The 20,418-nt window shown below is 32.9% G+C and overlaps 1 protein-coding gene and 1 long non-coding RNA gene across 5 annotated transcripts in view; both read left to right on the top strand.

Annotated features, from left to right (window-relative positions):
• Positions 1-20,418, top strand: part of LOC101503704 (protein neprosin-like) — a 31,950-nt gene that overhangs the window by 2,352 nt on the left and 9,180 nt on the right. The gene's annotated exons all lie outside the window — the stretch shown is intronic.
• Positions 13,747-17,256, top strand: LOC101503153 (uncharacterized). 4 transcript variants are annotated; one of them, XR_012161368.1, is made up of 7 exons: positions 13,747-14,057; positions 14,251-14,340; positions 14,899-15,042; positions 15,119-15,197; positions 15,410-15,485; positions 15,805-15,907; positions 16,882-17,256. It is a non-coding gene; the product is annotated as an uncharacterized lncRNA (long non-coding RNA). The 4 variants fall into 4 exon arrangements; XR_001144678.3 differs by having other exon boundaries at positions 13,749-14,057; positions 14,899-14,950; XR_001144677.3 differs by lacking the exon at positions 15,119-15,197 and having other exon boundaries at positions 13,750-14,057; positions 14,899-14,950.

The following is a 20,418-nucleotide window of genomic DNA, read 5'->3' as shown; positions in this document are numbered from 1 at the left end:
ATGCGTACAAGGTGTTTGAAGAAATTAGTGTCTGATGAATATTATTTTTAAAGCCTTTTTACAACGCTTTGGCAAATAAGCGCTGTAAAATGTCTTTTTTACTCACTTTCAAAAGAGTTGTTTAGAGCGCTTTGTGTGAAAAGCGCTGTAAAAGGTATAAAACACTCATTATTTTATTTTTAAAAGGATCTTTTACAGCGCTTTTTAAGATAAGCGCTGTAAAATGTCTCTTTATTTTATTTTTGTGTTTGGTTTATTTGGGTTGGGATGACATTAAAAACATTTTTATCATTGTTTATTGGATTAAAAATATTGTTATCATTGTCTTTATCACAATACTTTAGGAGATGATGAATTATTAGAAATGAGAACTTCTGAAGAATCTATATATATATGCACTGAGCAAAAGAGAATCTCTCTATTCAGTTCAGTTCAGTTCATGTAAATTACTAATTTATATTCAGTTCAGTTCATGTAAATCAAGCTAAATATAAAACACTCATTGTTACATGAACTTGGTATAAAACACTCAAATCAAGCTAAATATAAGCAGAAAATAAATTAATCAGAAAATAAATTAATCAGAACTTAGTATAAAACACTCAATTCAGATTACATGCATATTTACAATAACACAGTTCAGATTACATGCATAGCTTATATAAAACAATTAAACATATATATACATTAAGATGCCCTTCTTCTTTTCCTGGTGACATTCACATTTGTTTGTCCATTTACAATACGAAACGATGGATTAATCCAAATTCCCTCATCATGATCATCTCTAAGATATAAACCATCATCAGTTGAATCAATTTCATGTGGTTGTTGTGATGTTGCAAATAAAAGATCATTACCAACATCTTCATCATTATTGTTATCATCACTTATTTTATTGGTCGATAGGACAACAGACCATTTATCATTAGAAGGATCAGTGACATAAAACACTTGTTGAGCTTGCGACGCTAAAATAAAAGGCTCGTCTTTGTATCCCACCCTATTAAAATCGACAAGCAAGAATCCTGACTCATCAATCCGAACGCCATTATTATTATCGACCCACTTGCAACCAAATATGGGAACACGAAACATTGTGTAGTCTAACTCCCATATGCGCTCGATAACCCCAAAATATGATAGATTTGCATATATTGGGTTTTTGTCTTTTGCACTTGAGACATGCATCGCTTCAGCTACGAGAGTGACTCCACTATTTTGCATAGTGGTCTGATCATCTTGTTCTTTGGTATAAAATGTGTAGCCGTTAATAACATAACCAGTGTAAGAAAAGACATGTAAGCTCGGACCATTTGCTAGCCACCTCAATCTATTTGAAATTGATCCGGGGTCTATATCAAATTTTGACATTATGTGATTTTTTAACCATGTTACAAAACTTCGATTGTGCTCTCGAGTTATCCAATTTTGATTCCTATTCATGTTCAAACGAGATAACTGATCAATGTGTATTGTAACATACGGTTGAACCTCATCATCATTGTGCAGAACATACAATTGTGCCTGCTCCCATTCTGTCCTTGATATAGTCAGTAGTCTCCTTCCAGTTATCCCTTCTCCTGATAGTCTTCCCGAATGACGAGACATGGGAAGCCCTATGGATTCAACATTGGACAGATATTCAGTACAAAATTCAGCAGCCTCTTCAACAATGTATCGTTCAGCAATACAACCTTCTGGTCGACTTCTACTTTTTACGTACCCTTTTAATATTTTCATATATCGTTCTATCGGATACATCCATCTCATATAAGCTGGCCCACAAAGTTGTGTCTCCTTAACCAGATGAACAGTAAGGTGAACCATTATATCAAAAAACGATGGTGGGAAATACATTTCAAGCTCACACAAAGTAACAACAATTTCCCTCTGCAATGTCGGTAATTTCTGAGGGTCGATCACTTTACTACAAATTTCCCTGAAGAAGAAACATAATCTAGTTAAGGCTAGTCGAACTTTTTCAGGTAAAATGGAACGTATACCTATTGGTAGCAAATGCTCCATTATAATATGACAATCATGGGTCTTCAAACCTTTTAACTTGAGGTCTTTCATACAAACCAAATTTTTAATGTTCGAAGAGTATCCTTCTGGAACTTTAACTTCGTGTAGAAATTTACATAAAACAATTTTTTCCTTTCTAGATAGAGTATGAGCGGCTGGAGGTAGATATGTGCGATTTCCTTTCTTTACTGGAGCCAGTTCATTTCTTATTCCCATATCGACCAAGTCCAATCTTGCATTGACGCCATCTTTAGACTTTCCTGGAACATTGAGTAACGTACCAATAACACTTTCAAATACATTTTTTTCAATATGCATCACATCGAGGAAATGTCTTACATACAATGACTTCCAATATGGCAATTCAAAGAAAATTGACTTTTTCTTCCACCCAGTTTTCACCAGCTCTCCCGCAAAAGGTTTGCCAAATTTATTGGTCAAACCTTGTACTTTTTCAAGTATTTGATATCCAGTCGGTGCTAAAGGAGCTTTACCTTCCTCTGATTTTCCATTGAATGCATTTCTCCACCCACGATACTGATGACTATAAGGTAAAAATCTACGATGTCCAAGAAACACATTCTTCTTACAATGTTTCAACCGCATCCAATTTGTACTCTCTTCACATATAGGACATGCACACTGACCTTTAATGCTATATCCTGATAAATTACCATATGCTGGAAAATCATTAATTATGCCGAACAACATAACCCTTAAATTGAAACATTCTTTCTTATACCCATCATAAACTTCCACACCTGTCTCCCACATACTTTTTAAATTTTCGATTAGAGGAGTCAAGTATACGTCGATATCATTCCCCGGTTGTTTGGGTCCAGAAATTAACAGAGACAACATCATAAACTTACGCTTCATACATAACCATGGAGGTAGGTTATATATTACCAAAATCACAGGCCACGTGCTATGTGAGATGCTTTGAAGACCATGTGGATTCATTCCATCAGTAGAAAGTGCAAGTCTTAGATTTCTTGACTCTATCCCGAATTCAGGATACTCGTGATCAATTTTTGCCCATTGTGGGGAATCTGCAGGGTGTCGAAACATTCCATCTCTAATTCTTTCATCTGCATGCCATGTCAAGTGTTTTGAATCTTCTTCACTGCGATACATGCGCCTAAATCTTGGTATTATAGGAAAATACCACACGACTTTTGCTGGAGTAGATTCTTTCTTCTTATATCGAGAGACATTGCATTTCGGACACGCCTTAAGTAGTTCATATTCGTTTCGAAATAAAATGCAATCGTTAGGACACGCATGAATCCTTTCGTAACTCATTCCAATAGAACACAAAATCCGTTTAGCCTCGTAGGTTCGACTGGGAAGTTCATTATCATCTGGCAACATATCTTTTATGAGTGTTAATAATTCCGTAAAGCTTTTATCAGACCATCCATTACTCGCTTTTAAGTTGTACAACTTTAATATCGCTGACAGTCTTGTGAATTTAGTACAACCATTATATAATTCTTTCTCTGCATCACTCAACAAACTTTCAAACATTTTAGGACAATCTCGAAGATCTTCTTCAACTGCTTTTGCAATCTCATCAACTCGGTCCGGCTCATATGTATCTGTATCGAAATCAGTTGAAGCATATGTAGAACTATTCTCAAAATTAATGTTTCCTTTTTTTTTCTCACCATGTCTTATCCAACATGTGTAGCTTTGATCAATTCCATTACATACTAGATGTCCTTCTAATTCATCTTCTCTAACACGTTTTCCAAAACAACATTTTAAACAAGGACAAACTACTCTATTTGGATCTTTTGCATTCTTCACTGCAAACTCAACAAACTCCTTCACTCCAATTTCATACTCTTTTGACAATCGATTGGCTGAAATCCATTTCCTATCCATATTATACCACCTATATAAATGCAGTAACAAAAATAATAAGCTTTCAAAACATATCAACAAGTTTCAAAAAGAAACCAATATCAACTAACAATTTCAAAACAGAACAGATCATGTGGTATGAGTTTTTGACAATTTTTGACAATTTCAAAACAGAACAGATCATGTGGTATGAGTTTTTGACAATTTTTGACAATTTCAAAACAGAACAGATCATGTGGTATGAGTTTTTGACAATTTTTGACAATTTCAAAACATAACAGATCATGTGTAAAAAATACCTTAGACAACGTAGATGGCCGCACAGTACGTAGAGGATATTAGGGTTCCCAACGTATATAATTATTTGAAAGATGTAGAGGATATGAGGGTTTCCAACGTATATAATTATTTTAAAGATGTATTTTACAGCGCTTGTGAAAAACGCGCTGTAATAGGTAGTTAAATTCAATGAAAGCGCATGTGTTTTACAGCGCTTGTGAAAAACGCGCTGTAATAGGTAGTTAAATTCAATGAAAGCGCATGTGTTTTACAGCGCTTGTGAAAAACGCGCTGTAATAGGTAGTTAAATTCAATGAAAGCGCATGTGTTTTACAGCGCTTGTGGAAAAAGCGCTGTAACTGATTCGCGAAAGCGCTTCCTTTTACAGCGCTTTTTTGACAAGCGCTGTAAAAGCCTTATAACATGATGCGCAAACGTTATATGACCTACTACAGCGCTTGTTTTACAGCGCTTTGCATCAAAAGCGCTGTAATAGGTTCCGTTATTTTTAAAATATAATTACAACAACGCTTGTGTTTAGCAAGCGCTGTAAAATGGGCGCTGTTAAATGTCATTTTTGGCGTAGTATAATTTTGGCTAAATTACATATGTGGTCCCTTAATTTAATTTCAGGTAACGTTTTAGTCCTTTATCTTTTTTTTTTCTGAGTTGGTCCTTTATTTTAATTTTAAGTGACGATTTGATATTTTATGTTTTAAAATTTCAACAATGTGATCATTTTTTATACAAAAAAATCATCAAAATTTTCAACCAAAATCCATAAAATTAATAATCATCTTCAATATAATGCAAATGTTATCAAATCCATAACTCAAATATTAAAATACACTCATATTTTCATCTCCAACAACATCAAATAAAGAATGAAAATATGAGTTTATTTCAAGATTTAAGTTATGAATTTGATTAAATTTGTATTTTATTGAAGATGATAATGAATTTTATGGATTTTGTTTGAAAAGTTTGATGATTTTTTTTTGAATTTTTGGAAAAAAAATGACAACATTGTTGACATTTTAAAACATAAAATATCAAATTGTCACTTAAAATTAAAATAAGGGACTAACTCGAAAAAAAAAAAAAAGACTAAAACGTTACTTGAAATTAAGTTAAGGAACTGCAGATGTAATTTAGCCTATAATTTTTAAGATAAAGAAATTTAAAATCAAAATTTTTATTTTTCATAATTTTATGATTGTTGAAGACATAACAATTTTACTGTAATTTTGCTAACACAAAAACTATACGTTGATTGTATCAAAATCAAACTATTTTTATTTATGTTTTCAAAATATTATAAATTTATACAATTTAAACTCAATCAAATTATTTTTATACAGGTGTATCCAGATATTTACGGCGACAACCGTCCTAGATTGTTTATTTATTGGACGGTATGTAAATTGATTGATGTATATAGTACGTGGAAAAGTATAATCATTGTAGTCACTGATATAAAAAAATTTCAAATTCTTATAACTATTATATTATAAGTAAAAGTTAATTATCTATTATTTCTAACATGTCTTTCATTTACTTTAAAAAAACTAGATGTAGATTATATGGTATATAACATTAAAATAGACAATTTAATAAATTTAAGAAATCAAATACAGTTTAATAAATTTATTAATTATTATGAAATCTATTGTTTTTGTTTATTATCGTGACCGATGGGACTATGATGTAGTACCCCTTTGTCCCAAGATAATCAACATAGTTGACTATCTTAAACACATTCAGGAAATAATATTTTTATTAAATCACCCTTATTTAATATAGATATACTTATAATAGCCATAAATGCAAAGAAGAAAATATTTGATCGTCTGCAGTACTATAATTAGAGAGAACAATTGAAAAATATAATTAATACTTCCTCCAATCTTAATTGTAATTAAAATATAAAATGTATTTGGTTTGAATTTATACTAAATAGATTTGAATTTTTTCTTATATTTAAGACCAAAAGGAATATCATCTAAAAATTTGAAAATTTCAGTTATTTTAGAATAATTTCTTTTTTACAAATCGGTCCATGATCGTAGAATAGATGAAATACTATAAATTATATTATTTTTTTCAAGTGTAAGATACACATTGACAAAATAAATTTAATTTATATATATTGTTGATTGTGTAAAACATTTGCGCCATCGGTACATGAAAATTAATCTCTAATGAAAAATGTATATAAAAGAAAATAATAATAATAATAATAATAATAATAATAATAATAATAATAATAATAATAATAATTGCAGGTTGATTCATTTTCTTTTTGTTTTGAAAAAATTGCAGGCTGATTCATATAAAAATACTGGGTGCTACAATTTAAAATGTTCAGGCTTTGTTCAAACTAACCAAAAAATTGTATTTGGAGGAGCAATTTCTCCAACTTCTACGTACGCCAATTTGAAATTTCTTTTTTGATCTAGAAGGTAATTTTATGCTCTAATTATAAAAAAAAAAAAGTAAATATGAAAAAAATCGTAGATATAAGTCAAATTGGCTACTAAAGTTATACAAAAAAAAATTAAATTTTTTATTTGAAAAAAAGAATTCTATCCCATTAATCATTTTAGTCACAATTTAATGATCTAGATGGTAATATCTTGATCTAATTACAAAATTTTGGACAATTTGGTAGATATCTCTCCATGTTTCTCTTGTATTGTACTATTTTGATCATTATTTCTTTCACATCAATTATTCAGAGTCCTCTGAAAACGTCTTTTTCTATTCTTTGTTTAGTTAAAGTTATTCAAATATTGAACTCCTCTCATATTTTTTATTCATTCATTTTTTTATTATTTAACAAAATATTAATATTTTGCGTATTTCATTCACGACCTTGACACATTTATTTTCCTATTTTTGACCCATCATTGCCTAGCTTGCATGTTCTTTTAATGATTATGTATATGTTTGATTAACTTTTATGTCTATGTTTGAAAAACTTTGCCAAGAAACAAAAGCTTTCATTTAAGGTTTTCTTTGATTATTTATTTTAGGATCCAAACACACATAATTGGTGGCTTGATGTTGGACCTGGAAATTTACTTGGGTATTGGCCATCGTCTTTGTTCCCAAACTTAAAAGATCATGCAGATAGAGTTCATTTTGGTGGAGAAATAATTAATACACATTCCAAGGGACTCGTACTTCAACTCAAATGGGTAGTGGCATTTTGCTGAGGACGGTTTTGGTAAAGCTACATACATTAGAAATATAGAACTTGTGGATTATAATAACCACTTGAACATAGCACAAAATCCAGAATTTCTAGTACAGTTCCCAAATTGTTATTGTTAACAATGAAAAGAGGAAGAAAGAGGAAGAAGAGAAAACAATCACTCTAGGGTTTCATATCATATAATAAACCAAAACTGAAGTTAATAGGATTACAATGAGTATATATAGAGGAAAATAGAAAATATCTAAAATACCCTTACTACTAATATATAATAATATTGTCTAACCCTTACTACTAATATATAATAATATTATCTAATATCTCCCCTCAAACTCACGATGCATTAACATGGAGCATCGAGAGTTTGTCAACTAAAAAACGGAAACGTTTAATGGAATGCATCTTTGTGAACAAATCAGCAATCTGTAAAGAAGAAGTGACAAATGGTAGAGTAATAGTTCCATGCTGAAGATGATGACGAGTAAAATGACAATCAATCTCAATGTGTTTGGTGCGTTCATGAAAGACCGAGTTGTGAGCAATTTGAATAGCACTCTTGTTATCACAGTGCATCGGAGTTGGCTCAGCAAGAGAGATACCCATATCAGACAAAAGCCAACGCAACCAAATTATTTCAGCGGTAGTGGATGCCATAGCACGATATTCAGCTTCTGTAGAAGAGCGAGAGACAATGTCTTGTTTCTTACTCTTCCAAGAAATAAGAGAGTCTCCAAGAAAGATACAAAACCCTGTGGTGGATTTACGATCAGTGGTATCACCAGCCCAATCAGCATCAGAATAAGCTCGTAACTTCAATGAGGATGACGATGGAAAGAGAAGACTTTGAAATTGAGTTCCTCGAAGATAACGAAGAATCCGAAGAACTGCTGCCCAATGTACTGTAGTGGGGGAGACAACAAACTGACTAACAACATGAACAGCATAAGCAATGTCAGGTCTGGTAATCGTAAGATACACTAAGCTGCCAACCAAAGTACGATACAAAGTGGAATCTGGTAAAGGAACACCATCCGAGGGAGCATATTTTACATTCAACTCAAGAGGAGTATCTGCTGCTCTAGTATCAGAAAGACGAGCCTGATCAAGAATGTTGGCAATGTACTTGGATTGAGAAAGAAGGTAGCCTCTAGGAGAGTAGGCAACTTCAATCCCCAAGAAATAGCGAAGAGTTCCCAAGTCCTTCATCTCAAACTGTTTGGCTAACTGCAATTTCAACTCATTAATTCCACTAACATCATCACCTGTAATAATCATATCATCAACATATAGAGAAAGTATAATGCGACCATGAGTGGTGGACCTTATAAACAATGCAGAATCATGTTCACTAGAGCGAAAACCAAGAGAAGTGATCACAGTAGAGAATTTCTCAAACCAAGCTCGAGGAGCTTGTTTAAGACCATATAGAGCCTTTTTTAACTTACATACTTCCCCTGGATCATGAGAAACTCCTTGTGGAGGGACCATATAGACTTCTTCATGAAGCTCACCATTTAAAAAGGCATTTTTGACATCCATTTGGGAAATATGCCATTGACGAATAGATGCAACTGCAATAAGAGTACGAATAGTGGTCATCTTGGCTACAGGAGCAAAAGTTTCTTCATAATCCATACCATATTGTTGAGAGAAACCCTTAGCAACAAGACGTGCTTTGTAGCGCTCAACTGACCCATCAGACTTAGTTTTGATCTTGTATACCCAACGAGACCCAATAGCACGTTTTCCAGGAGGAAGAGGTACTAATTCCCAAGTGTTGGTTTTGTGCAATGCAGATAGTTCTTCTGCCATAGCCTGCTGCCAAAGAGGATCAAGAACAGCCTCTTTATAGGAAGAGGGCTCAGACAAACTGTGAATAGAGGTTAAGAAAGAAGCAAACGAAGCTGAGTAAGTTGAATAGACAAAATCAGGTAACTGAGTAGACTTACGTTGACGAGAAGGGTAACGAGGAGGATCAACAATCGCAGGAGGTGGTTGGACAGCCGGGGGGACAAGAGGGATGTCATCATGTGGAGTAGTAGTATTTGTCCTGCAATTCTCAACATTACAATCACTAGAAGCGCTATCATTAGGACCAAACGGATCAATATGGGTTAGTTCAGAACTCTTAGTAATCTGCGAATCAGAGGAAACAGAGTAAAAAGGAATGTGCTCAAGAAAAACAACATTACGAGATACATAAAGTTTTCTTGCATGAGGATCATAACAACGATAACCCTTTTGACCATCCCCATAACCAAGAAAAACACACATGGCTGAACGAGAAGACAACTTACTGCGCTCTACTTGAGGGCGAAGAACAAAACAAGTAGAACCAAAAACTTTCAAAGAATAGTAATCAGGGGTAGAAGCATATAATTTTTCAAAGGGAGACAAACCTGATATGATAGAGGATGGAATTCTATTAATAGCATGAACAGCAGTAAGAACTGCTTCTCCCCAAAACTCACTAGGAACTGAAGCGGACAACAAAAGGGAACGAGCAGTCTCTATAATGTGACGATGTTTCCTTTCAGCAACTCCATTTTGTTGAGGAGTATCAGTACAAGATGTTTGGTGGCGAGTGCCATCATAAGCAAGTAATTCAGAAAATTTATTAGAGGTATATTCACCACCTAAATCACAACGAAAACACTTTATAACAGAATTATGTTGAGTTTTGACCATTGCACGAAATATATGATAAATGTCAAAAAATTCAGACCGATTTTTCATAAGATAAACCCAACAATAACGAGTGTAATCATCAATAAACGAAACATAATATCTAGATCCACCTTTGGTGAGCACCGGTGATGGACCCCAAACATCAGAGTGAACTAAATCAAAAGGCGCATATGAAACGGAAACACTTTTACTAAACGGTAAAGCTGGAAATTTAGCAAGTTTACAACCACAACAATCTGAGATATCACAGGGTTTTAACTTTCCTAAGGCTCCAGTAGAAGCCAAATATTTTAATCTAGAAGCAGAAACATGTCCAAGGCGAGAATGCCATAAATAAAAACTAGAAGATAATGAATTCAAGCGAAAACTAGATAATAAGTCAGCAGTAGTTGTTGAGGCTGCAGTATCTGGGAGTCGTAGTTCATCCAAAACGTAAAGTCCCCCCTGTCTATGGCCTGTCCCAATCAGCCTCCCAGAATGTGGATCCTGCACACAACAAGAAGTGGAAGAAAACGTAACCGAATAACCGAAATCACATATTTGACTAACAGAAGCAAGACTCAAAGTAAGATTAGGAATATAATAAACATTAGAAAGAGACAAGTTAGGTGTGGAGACAGAACCAATGCCTGCTAGTGGCATAGGAGTTATAACCGACACAGACGAGGCAGGTTTCACAGACACAAAAGATTTATCATCGTATGTCATATGATGAGATGCTCCAGAATCAAGAATCCATATGGAAGGAGATATACCTGACATACCAGAGGAGTTCAAACCTTTAGAAGAGGTGGCAGACATGGCATGTGATTGAGTGGCAAGAAGTCTTTGAAGTTGTTCTGCAATATCAGATATTTGGGAAGCACTCTCAGATGAGTATACAGAACCAGAACTAGAGTCAATGGTAGGAGGAGCAGAAGCAACAACATTGGACGATGGCCCCCTAAAATTCTTCTTATGTGTTCTCCCCAATTTCGGACAACGTGCTTTCCAATGACCTTTTTCTTTGCAGAATGCACATTCATCATTACCAAGCCCAACTCTCCCTTGAGATGTTTTTTTTTGAACAGGAGCAACAAAAACAGATGGAGGAGCTGAGAGAATTTCCTTATTTAACATACCAGAATGAGTCTTAAGTCTGATTTCTTCTGCCAACAATTCACTAACTACTGATTCAACATTAGGAAGGGGGGAACGATGCAAAATACCCCCACGAAGGCCCTCAAAATCATCACGAAGAGCCATTAGAAACCAAACCAGACGTTGCTCCTCTCTTTGATCAATGTATGCTTTGACAGCTTTCAACTCAGGTGATTCCATAAGAGCCAATTGATCCCACAGATTAGTCATTGCCGAATAGAATTCCTGAATGGTCATACTGCTCTGCTTAAGGGCTCTAATATCACTTTCTAACTGATAACGTTTTGCAAAGTTAGACTGAACATACAAACGTTTCAAGTGATCCCAAATCTCTTTAGCAGTATCATATTTTGCTAGTTGTACTCCTATAGACAACTCAACAGAATTATTAATCCAAGTAATAATTTTTGAATTACTAACATTCCATGTTTTCAGATCTTTTGCATATTGAGTTTCATCCTTTTTATCTGTAGGCTTAACAGAAGTTCCATCAACAAAACCCCACATATCTTTTCCAATCAAAAAATTTTTCATCACATAACTCCAATAAGAGTAATTTTGTCCATTGAGGTGAACACTAACAGCTTGAAGAGAATCATCCTTAACACCAGCCATAACAAATAATGACAGAAAAATACGACAAACACAATCACTGAGAGAAAATAAATTAAGGATAACCTGGTGCTGTGCGAGCACGATTTCTCCCTCTCCAGACGTCGTTTCGTCGATCCGACCGTTGAAGATGAAGACCTATATGTTGCGAACCTGCTGTCCAAAAATCAGCCCGATCCAACGGTTAATGAATGCGCAATCGATGTTTTTCTGAGACTGATTTAACAAAATCGGGAATAGGGTTACTCTTCTCTTTTCTCTTTTGGTGGTTGTCTTTCCTATCAAAATAATCTCTCTCTTCTCTACGGTAGATCCTAAAATCAACCAAAGCTCTTTGATACCATGTTAACAATGAAAAGAGGAAGAAAGAGGAAGAAGAGAAAACAACCACTCTAGGGTTTCATATCATATAATAAACCAAAACTGAAGTTAATAGGGTTACAATGAGTATATATAGAGGAAAATAGAAAATATCTAAAATACCCTTACTACTAATATATAATAATATTGTCTAACCCTTACTACTAATATATAATAATATTATCTAATAGTTATGATCACAAAGTTGGAATTGGTAAAGAGTGGGGGAGTTACTTTTACTTTGGTGGTCCTGGTAGGAATATCAACTGTCAGTAAGGGAACAAATAATATAGAAAAAGAATTATAAAGGTGAACATTATTTTGAAATAAAATATCTTTCTCGCATTTTTTGGTTGGGTGGTTTATTAATTTATTCTTATCAATAAAGTGTTATCTTATTAGTAAGAGTTTCAACTTGTAATGTCAAAGGACAAAGTTGAAATTCTTTCAGCACCATTTATCTAATTACTATCAATGGCAAATTATTTAATAATAATTTCCTCCATTCCAATAAATTTTTTAAAACTTTATCGAATAATTCATAGGTTCAAATTAAGTTCTTATTTGTTTATTTTTTATTCAAAGGTCATATATTGATGGTACCATTCCCCCTTTGGACTATTTCTAAATGTCTATGGAGATGATATCAATTATATAAGATGTTATTATTCTGGTTTAAGACATAGAAAAATATGTTCTCCACACACTCCCTCATTTGAATACTAACAAAATGAGGGGAATTTTTTTTCCATACGACCCATTTACGGATAGCATCAACAACTATCTAATTCCAACACTAACACCACTAGAGAAGCCTCTAGAAATGGATACCTATGATAAAATCACTTCACTACTAGAAATTAGCATTTTACCTGCGGCTTTTCCTGCGACTAAATATCCACAGGTAATACCCAAGGATTTTCCGGCAGGTAATGTTTTCTTTTGCTGCGGATTTAAATGTGACTATATATCCGCAGCAAACTTCACAATTTTCCTAAGGATTTACCTGCTGAATATTCTCCGCTGGAAATATTCGCAGCAAATGCCGCAGGTAATTTCCTGCGGATTTGCTTGTGAATTTTTATACCAATAAAATAGTTTTTTTTTCTTGAAGGTTATTAAACTTCTATGATCATAGGCTTTTACTTTTCAAAAAATGGTTGATGCAACATCATATATTTTTTTCTTGAAGGTTATTAAACTTCTATGATCATAGGCTTTTGCTGCGGATGTATAGACGATTATATGTCCGCAGCAAATGTCACCTAAGAATTGCTAGAAACTGCCACAGTAAAGTTTACTTTCCAAAATCCTTAGCAAATTCAACTCAAAAAATAAAACTTAAATATTTAATAATATTAAATTTAAAATATAATCAAATTTATTAAAAAATATTCAACTATATGATTTAGTTTGATAATATTAAAATATATTAATTTTTAAATTTAGCCTTCTAAAAAATAAAGTTATTATAGTTGTCTTTAAAAAATAAAAGTAAAATTGTGTGTATTTATTAAAATTGTTCAATTTTTTAGAAGAAATATAAAATTGTTAAGTAACCTAACCAGGATGAAATTGACGGTGGCGACCAATCCTATTTCCGAACCTATTTCAAAAACCTCACAGAAACCTAACTGTTCATTTGTGTCTCAACCTATTTCATCCTTCACACCTCGCGTCGCATCTCAATTATAGTCACCACCGTCACACCTCGCCGCCGCATCTCAACCATAACCACCACAGTCGCACCTTGCCGCCATCGCCACCATCGAACCTTAACTTCTTTACGTTGCATCTCAACTTCGCTGTCGTCGTAATCTCGTCGCTGTCGTAACCTCGTCACCTTCGTAATCTCATCGCCGTAGTAAGTGTTGTGCGCCACTCTGTTTTATTTCTGTTTCGTTTCTCACCGTTTTCATTATCCTCGTTTCATTATTCATTTTCGTGAACTACAGTGAGTTAAGATTTTGATTTTCTTCTGATTTAGGGTTTTTCATCTGATTTAGTGTTTTTGTGTGTTGTTTCTTTGAACATTTTCAATTTGCAAATTGCTTTAGTTGCAGATACCGTGTTTTTTCTGAGATTGGAGTCTATTCTCAAGTTGAAGGAGCCAAAGAGACATTGTCGCCATTGCTCCTTGTATAGAGGTATTTTCAATTAAGCTTGTGTCTAAGCTGATTCAAATGTTTCTATCAATTATTATTTCCATTGCTAAATTCATGTATGGTAATTCGTTCTTGAAAAGTTGAGGCAATGGACTGGATGAGAATAGTATGCATATGCTTGAGTCCTTAATCAATTATTAGTAATGAAATAAATTATTCAATAATCAAGTAACTGAAAGAAATTATGCTAAACTTCAATCTAGTAAATTAACTACATTATAACATAAGAAGAAAATCTCAAAATAAAAAACTTTGAATATATAGATTTAGAATAACCAACCTTAGTTTAAGAGTCTAGTACATAGGGGTAAGACTTGCATGAAAGGTCCAAGCTTTTGGTACTCTGTTACCAAGATTTTGTTTATGCTATGAAGGAAAGAAGTTAGTTACAGAAACGGATTATCTTAGAGATTATGGTATCAAGGATGGCGATCGGTTCTTTATTGTGTCAATTCATCATACTTAAATATGACTAAAATTAGTAATATATAATTAAATATGCTTATTTGATTAATATTAAATTAGTTGATTTTTATGCAGTCCTTTGGTAGACATGAACTAATGTGATCAATTTAAAGCCACTGGGAGCTAGGTATGCAAACATGCATATTCATATGATAGTTTAGACTGGTTTGTTCTACTATAAATGTGTTGCAAGTATCACTGCGGCTGAGACTGATTTTGGTACTCATAAGAATCGTATTTCATTCAAATGCAGTTCTTCTTGTACTATTTATTTATTTATTTATTATTGCTGCAGTGATTGTCATCCCTTCAAGTTCAGGAATAAGCAAAAGTGCAGTAGATAAATATTTTGTAGATATCAACACAGATGATTGGTTTGTTCATATTTTGTAGATATTTTGTCATAGTTCTCGATCTCCATCATATCTTGTTTGTTTTGATATTTATTTAATTGATTAAGACTATTAGTAATATATTTGTGTTCTGAAATCATTGCTAAGGTTTTTCATATGTTCAAAATTAGGGATTTGTGTTATTCTTCAAAATTGTGGATTTGCTTATCATATTTTCATTTTCTCTCGCACAGATTCTTCATGCTTGCGCTTCTCATTCCTCAAATCTTTCTCAGCTTTTCAAGCCGATTTCAGTTTCAATTTATTGAGGTATTTGATTCTATCACTAATGCTACTTTCTCGTTAGTTTGCGACATTAATCTTGGTATATTTCAATTCGATTTTCTGGTTTACTTGATTTTGTGTTTGTTTAGAGTTAGAGATTTGAGTTGAAGCTAATTTTAACTTTGCTTAGGGTTTTGAATTTCCGATTTGTTGTTGTGTATGTTTAGGAAATGATGTTTCTAACTTGATCTCATCTTGTTTGTATTTATCCTCATTGACCAATACTTGCATATCTTCAATAGTTGTTTCAAAATTGTTTATGGTGGAACAACCACGTGATGTGAAATTGATAAAATGTTTGAAGGAATCGTTTGTGTTGGAAGCCTTGTTCCACCTAATTTAATGAATCGAAGTGTTCATAGCAAGATACAAAAGCTTGGGGAGGAAAAGAAGAATAAGAAGAAAAGGTAACATAACATAACAGTGCTGATTTTGGATTCTCTTTTTTCTTATATGAAAGAAAATAACTCAATTTGTTTTGTTTTTGTTTCTCTATTCTTAACCATGTGAGTTGACCTTGACTTGAACAAATCTTTTCTCTATCCCATTGCATTAAAATGGTTGGGAAAGAATGTCCTAGTGGCTGATAGAAGGGTCGCATTTCTAAAATTTTGTTACAGTGAAGGATGGGATGTTTTATTCTCATTGCTAGAATTAATTTTTCAATGTTGAATTGTCAAAATTTAAGGTCAGACTCAGTCTGAGAACGTGCATTTTATTATAAAAAATACCTTATATGTTGAGATCTATAGGTTTTTATTCTAATTCTCATCTCTGAATAAGTTGGAGATTTTAAAATTTTAAATCGATAGAGGCAAAGGAAGATTTTGAAAAAAAAACTATTAGAGAAAGACTTAGAGATTTATGAGTTGGATAGAGATATGTTATGATAAAATAAATTGAAATACTTTTGGCTGCCTCATCAGATGGTTATGTTTGATGTATTATGTTGGTTGCATTGCAGCTAGCCACACTTTGTACAGGGCGTTGTAATAATATGTAAAACTCATACAGTTTTTTTTCCCTTCATTCAACTCAATACAGTTTATTTGAATGGTTTGTCTGTGCGGATGCCATTTTCCACCATCACGCAAAGGGGAGAAATGAGTAGAAAGGGAAAATTAATGTGGAATAATATAATATTTCCACATTTTAGGGTTTCTAAAAACCTATGATATTCCGATGCATGTTCTCTCTTTAGGAATTATCAGTTAACACATAAATCCAGCACATATATCATGTGATTTGATTTTGAAGAAAAAATGTGCTAGTAGAACCTAAGTTCATATCATTCTATGTGCATATTCAAACATCAAACTTGATTCTATTGAAGTAGTTTTTAACTACAGTTGTGATGAAATGTGAATTTCCTCTCACATAGGTAAAGGAGTGGCTCGCAGACAAGGAGGCTGAAGCATTGAGATGCCAGAAGCTGGTGGAGGAGGAGGAAGCTGCACAGACAAACACCACATGGACCACTCCTAAGCTGAATTTATTGCTGTCAATAAGCTGAATTCACGTGGAGAAGGGCATCGAGCATCGACCGAAGCTTCTTAGCTGAGATTTCAACTCTTAGAAATACCAGGCACAGGAACATTGTGAAGCTGCATGAATTCTGTTTTCGTGAAGATTCTAATCTTTTATTGTATGAGTAAATGGAAAATGGAAGCCTTGGTGAAAAGCTTCATTCAAGTTCAACATTTTGTGTATTGGATTGGAATGTTTGATATGAAATAACTTTTCGAGATCTCTGCAACAGTATCTAAACTTATTTATGATTTGCGAACATGATATAAATTTTGTTTAGGAGTATTGCAATAGTTGGATCATACTTTAATTAATATTTAGTTATGATTTGTGACCATGATATAAATGCTTTTATATATTTTTAGTTGAAATTTTCATATAAATAAAAAATCAGAAAAACTAATTTACAGTGAAAACTAATTAAATATTCTGTAGATTTTTCTTTGAAAATAATTTTGATGCGAAATTACTTGCGGAATTTCATTCGAAAAGCAGTTTACTGTAAAATTTTGTGGATATATCTGTGGATTTTCATACGATCAATATTTGAAGGAATAGACCTGCAGATATTTTTGCATGAAAAATCGAAAAAAAGCCATAGTTTACTAAATATTTGCTGCGGAATTTATTTTCTTTTCCTGCGGATTTAAAATTCCTCAGGAAACAATTATCCACGAAGGTTTTACGTGGGGATATGGTTCCGCCAGAAAATCTGCAGATAACGTGTGTTCCTGCGGATTTTTACCTTAAATCCGCAGGAAATTCCACAGGTAAAACGCTAATTTCTAGTAGTGAATTATCTTTGACAAACATGTTGAGAACATGGATACCATCCTAAACTACTATGAGCATGAGGATCCATAAAGTGCAAAAGATATATCCTTACAGTAAAAAATATGGCAAGGACTTGGTTCAAAAGTCTAGGACCCCATTCAACCGCTTGATTGGTGGAACTCAACCACCAGTTCATGTTGCATTTCGCAACCAAGAGGAAATATCCCAAATTGGTGGCCACCAGTGGGGAGATATATAAGGGAATTTACTAGTCACTAAAAAAATGCATATAAATTTGCACAAGGTATCGATGGTAGTAAAAGGTGTCGATAACAAGATGAAGATGTATCTCTTCGACCATGATTTACCAATGTTGTGACAAAATTCTTAATTTCATGTTTTGAGTAGGGGTGTACGGGAGTTGGGTTAAGCTGGTTTTGAAAAAATCTAATACATGAATCGACCGATTATCTTTGGGTTGGGTTGAGTTTTAAATCCATTTTTTTCTTTCATTTAACCTAAACCAACCGATTCGATCAAGAACATGTTTGGTTGGGTTTGTTGACGGGTTATACATAAATAGTAACCTATTTTTTGTTTTACGGGAGAAACATAAGTAACAAAAATAACAATTTAATTGAATGGAAATATATTTAATACTTGAATATCTCAAATACCATAAAATTTTCATCACATCATTCAATTCTTTTAAAAAGTCAACAACCTTTCACACACAAAAATAAATCCAACAATCTTCAAATACATAAATAAATTCAACAAGATTTAATTACATAGATAATGCCAACAATAAAATATGAAAATTCATCAACTCTAAGCAATGTCAACTTCAAGTCCAAACACTTAACAAGTACCTCTCACTGAGGATGATTACAATTTGTGTATTCTTTAGCCTCACCAACCTTACGATCAAGTTTCAACTATTTCCAAGTGTATCTCACGTGAAAATTACAGAGTGATATGAGAGTGATTGATTCTAAATACTTTCTCAAAGGATTTGCAAAGATCTAATGTAGGATTATAGAAAGTATGAAGAGAGGATGGCTATTGCTCTTGATAGCTTTAAGATCCTTGATCTTTTTATGTAATATTGTTGTGTGTTTAATGATGAAGAGCTTGCTTCTTTTTATAGAAGTCTTATGATGTTCCTTTCATGTTCCAAGCTCTTGATGGCCGTTGAATTCATTACAAAAGATCCAAGGTCTTTCATCATATTTACAGAACTGCAATCCAACTGTTCTTGAACTGGCAGAGGCCATCCTCGCGCAGGAAGATCAGCTTCCTTGAAACTTGATCTTGAGATGTCCTTTTCTATTCTCTTTCTTCAAAGAGTGTAAGGCTATTTCTTTGACTATGTGAGCTACAAACTTTTCAGAAACTCTAAGGACTAGGTTGGTTTCAACTTTTGAGAGTGATGTTGACAAGAGAGAGAGCCACCCTCGTACATAGGACTGTCATCCTCCAGTTTGAGGATCAGATATGCGTTTAACATGTGAAGTCTTCCATTTTTGGCTTGTTCGTTGTTGCCTTTCTGTAACTTGACTTCTTCATGTATTCATTCGTGCAATCACAATAAATGGTCTAATTTTAGCCTTTGCACATGTTTAATGGGCTGCATTCAACTTTACTGAACCATCCTCCAACCTAGCACTGTCATCCTCTAGTCTAGACCTGGCCATTCTCGTCCTTTTCCTTTGGCCTTCTAACTTCTTTATGTCCAGTGTTTTATTTATTCATTTTTTGATACTTTTGTGTATTTCTTTAATGAATAAAAATATTTGTTCTGGTGATGACACATTTTGTTCAGATTTGAATCTTCACTTCCTTCGCGAGGCCATTCTCAGGAATTTCAATCTTCCATTTTTTAATCAGATTTTTCTCCTTTTTCCTTAATGATTAATAACCTGTTTTCTTATATAAATTCACTCAAAAGCACATATTAGTTATTAACCACAATCATAATCTCTGAAGTAATTTTGTTATCATTAAATCATTTGAGAGATTTTGTATCAACAAACTGATGTTAAGTATGCATGTAGTTATATTTCAACTATTTATAACTATTTTCTATTTTTAGTTATTTTTTTATAAATAATTATCTTGACATAGAATTGATATTGTGTTTGATTTCCTTTATTTTTATATATTTGTTATGACATTGTGATTTTATATATATTTATTAAGATTTAGTAATTAATATAAGTGTTGATGTTATATTTCTTTATTTTATAATTTTGACCATTCTCTAACAATGATAATATTTTAATTTGAGTATTTGGAAAAATAAGTATTATTATAGGGATTGTTTTGAATATGAGGGTTTTGATTATTAATGTATTTTAAAAGATTAATTACTTTAATTACTTTATTTTATATAATATTGCTTTTGAAATATTAGTAATACGTCGATAATTAAATTATATTTTAAAAAAAATAGTGTTAAAAAAATAGTTTTGATAATTGTTTGTTTTATTTTAAAAAATAAAAATAAATAGAAGAAAGAAGTAAAATTTATTTTATGGATTAGACACATATTTAAGAGTAAAACCTAATTTAATAATAAAAAAATTATTTGAAAATAACAAGAATGAAGGGCATG

Source organism: Cicer arietinum, chromosome 7, assembly GCF_000331145.2.
Source record: "Cicer arietinum cultivar CDC Frontier isolate Library 1 chromosome 7, Cicar.CDCFrontier_v2.0, whole genome shotgun sequence".
Taxonomy (NCBI): Eukaryota; Viridiplantae; Streptophyta; class Magnoliopsida; order Fabales; family Fabaceae; genus Cicer; species Cicer arietinum.
The sequence above is the reverse complement of the archived record's forward strand: the minus strand, read 5'-3'. Positions and strand labels throughout refer to the sequence as shown.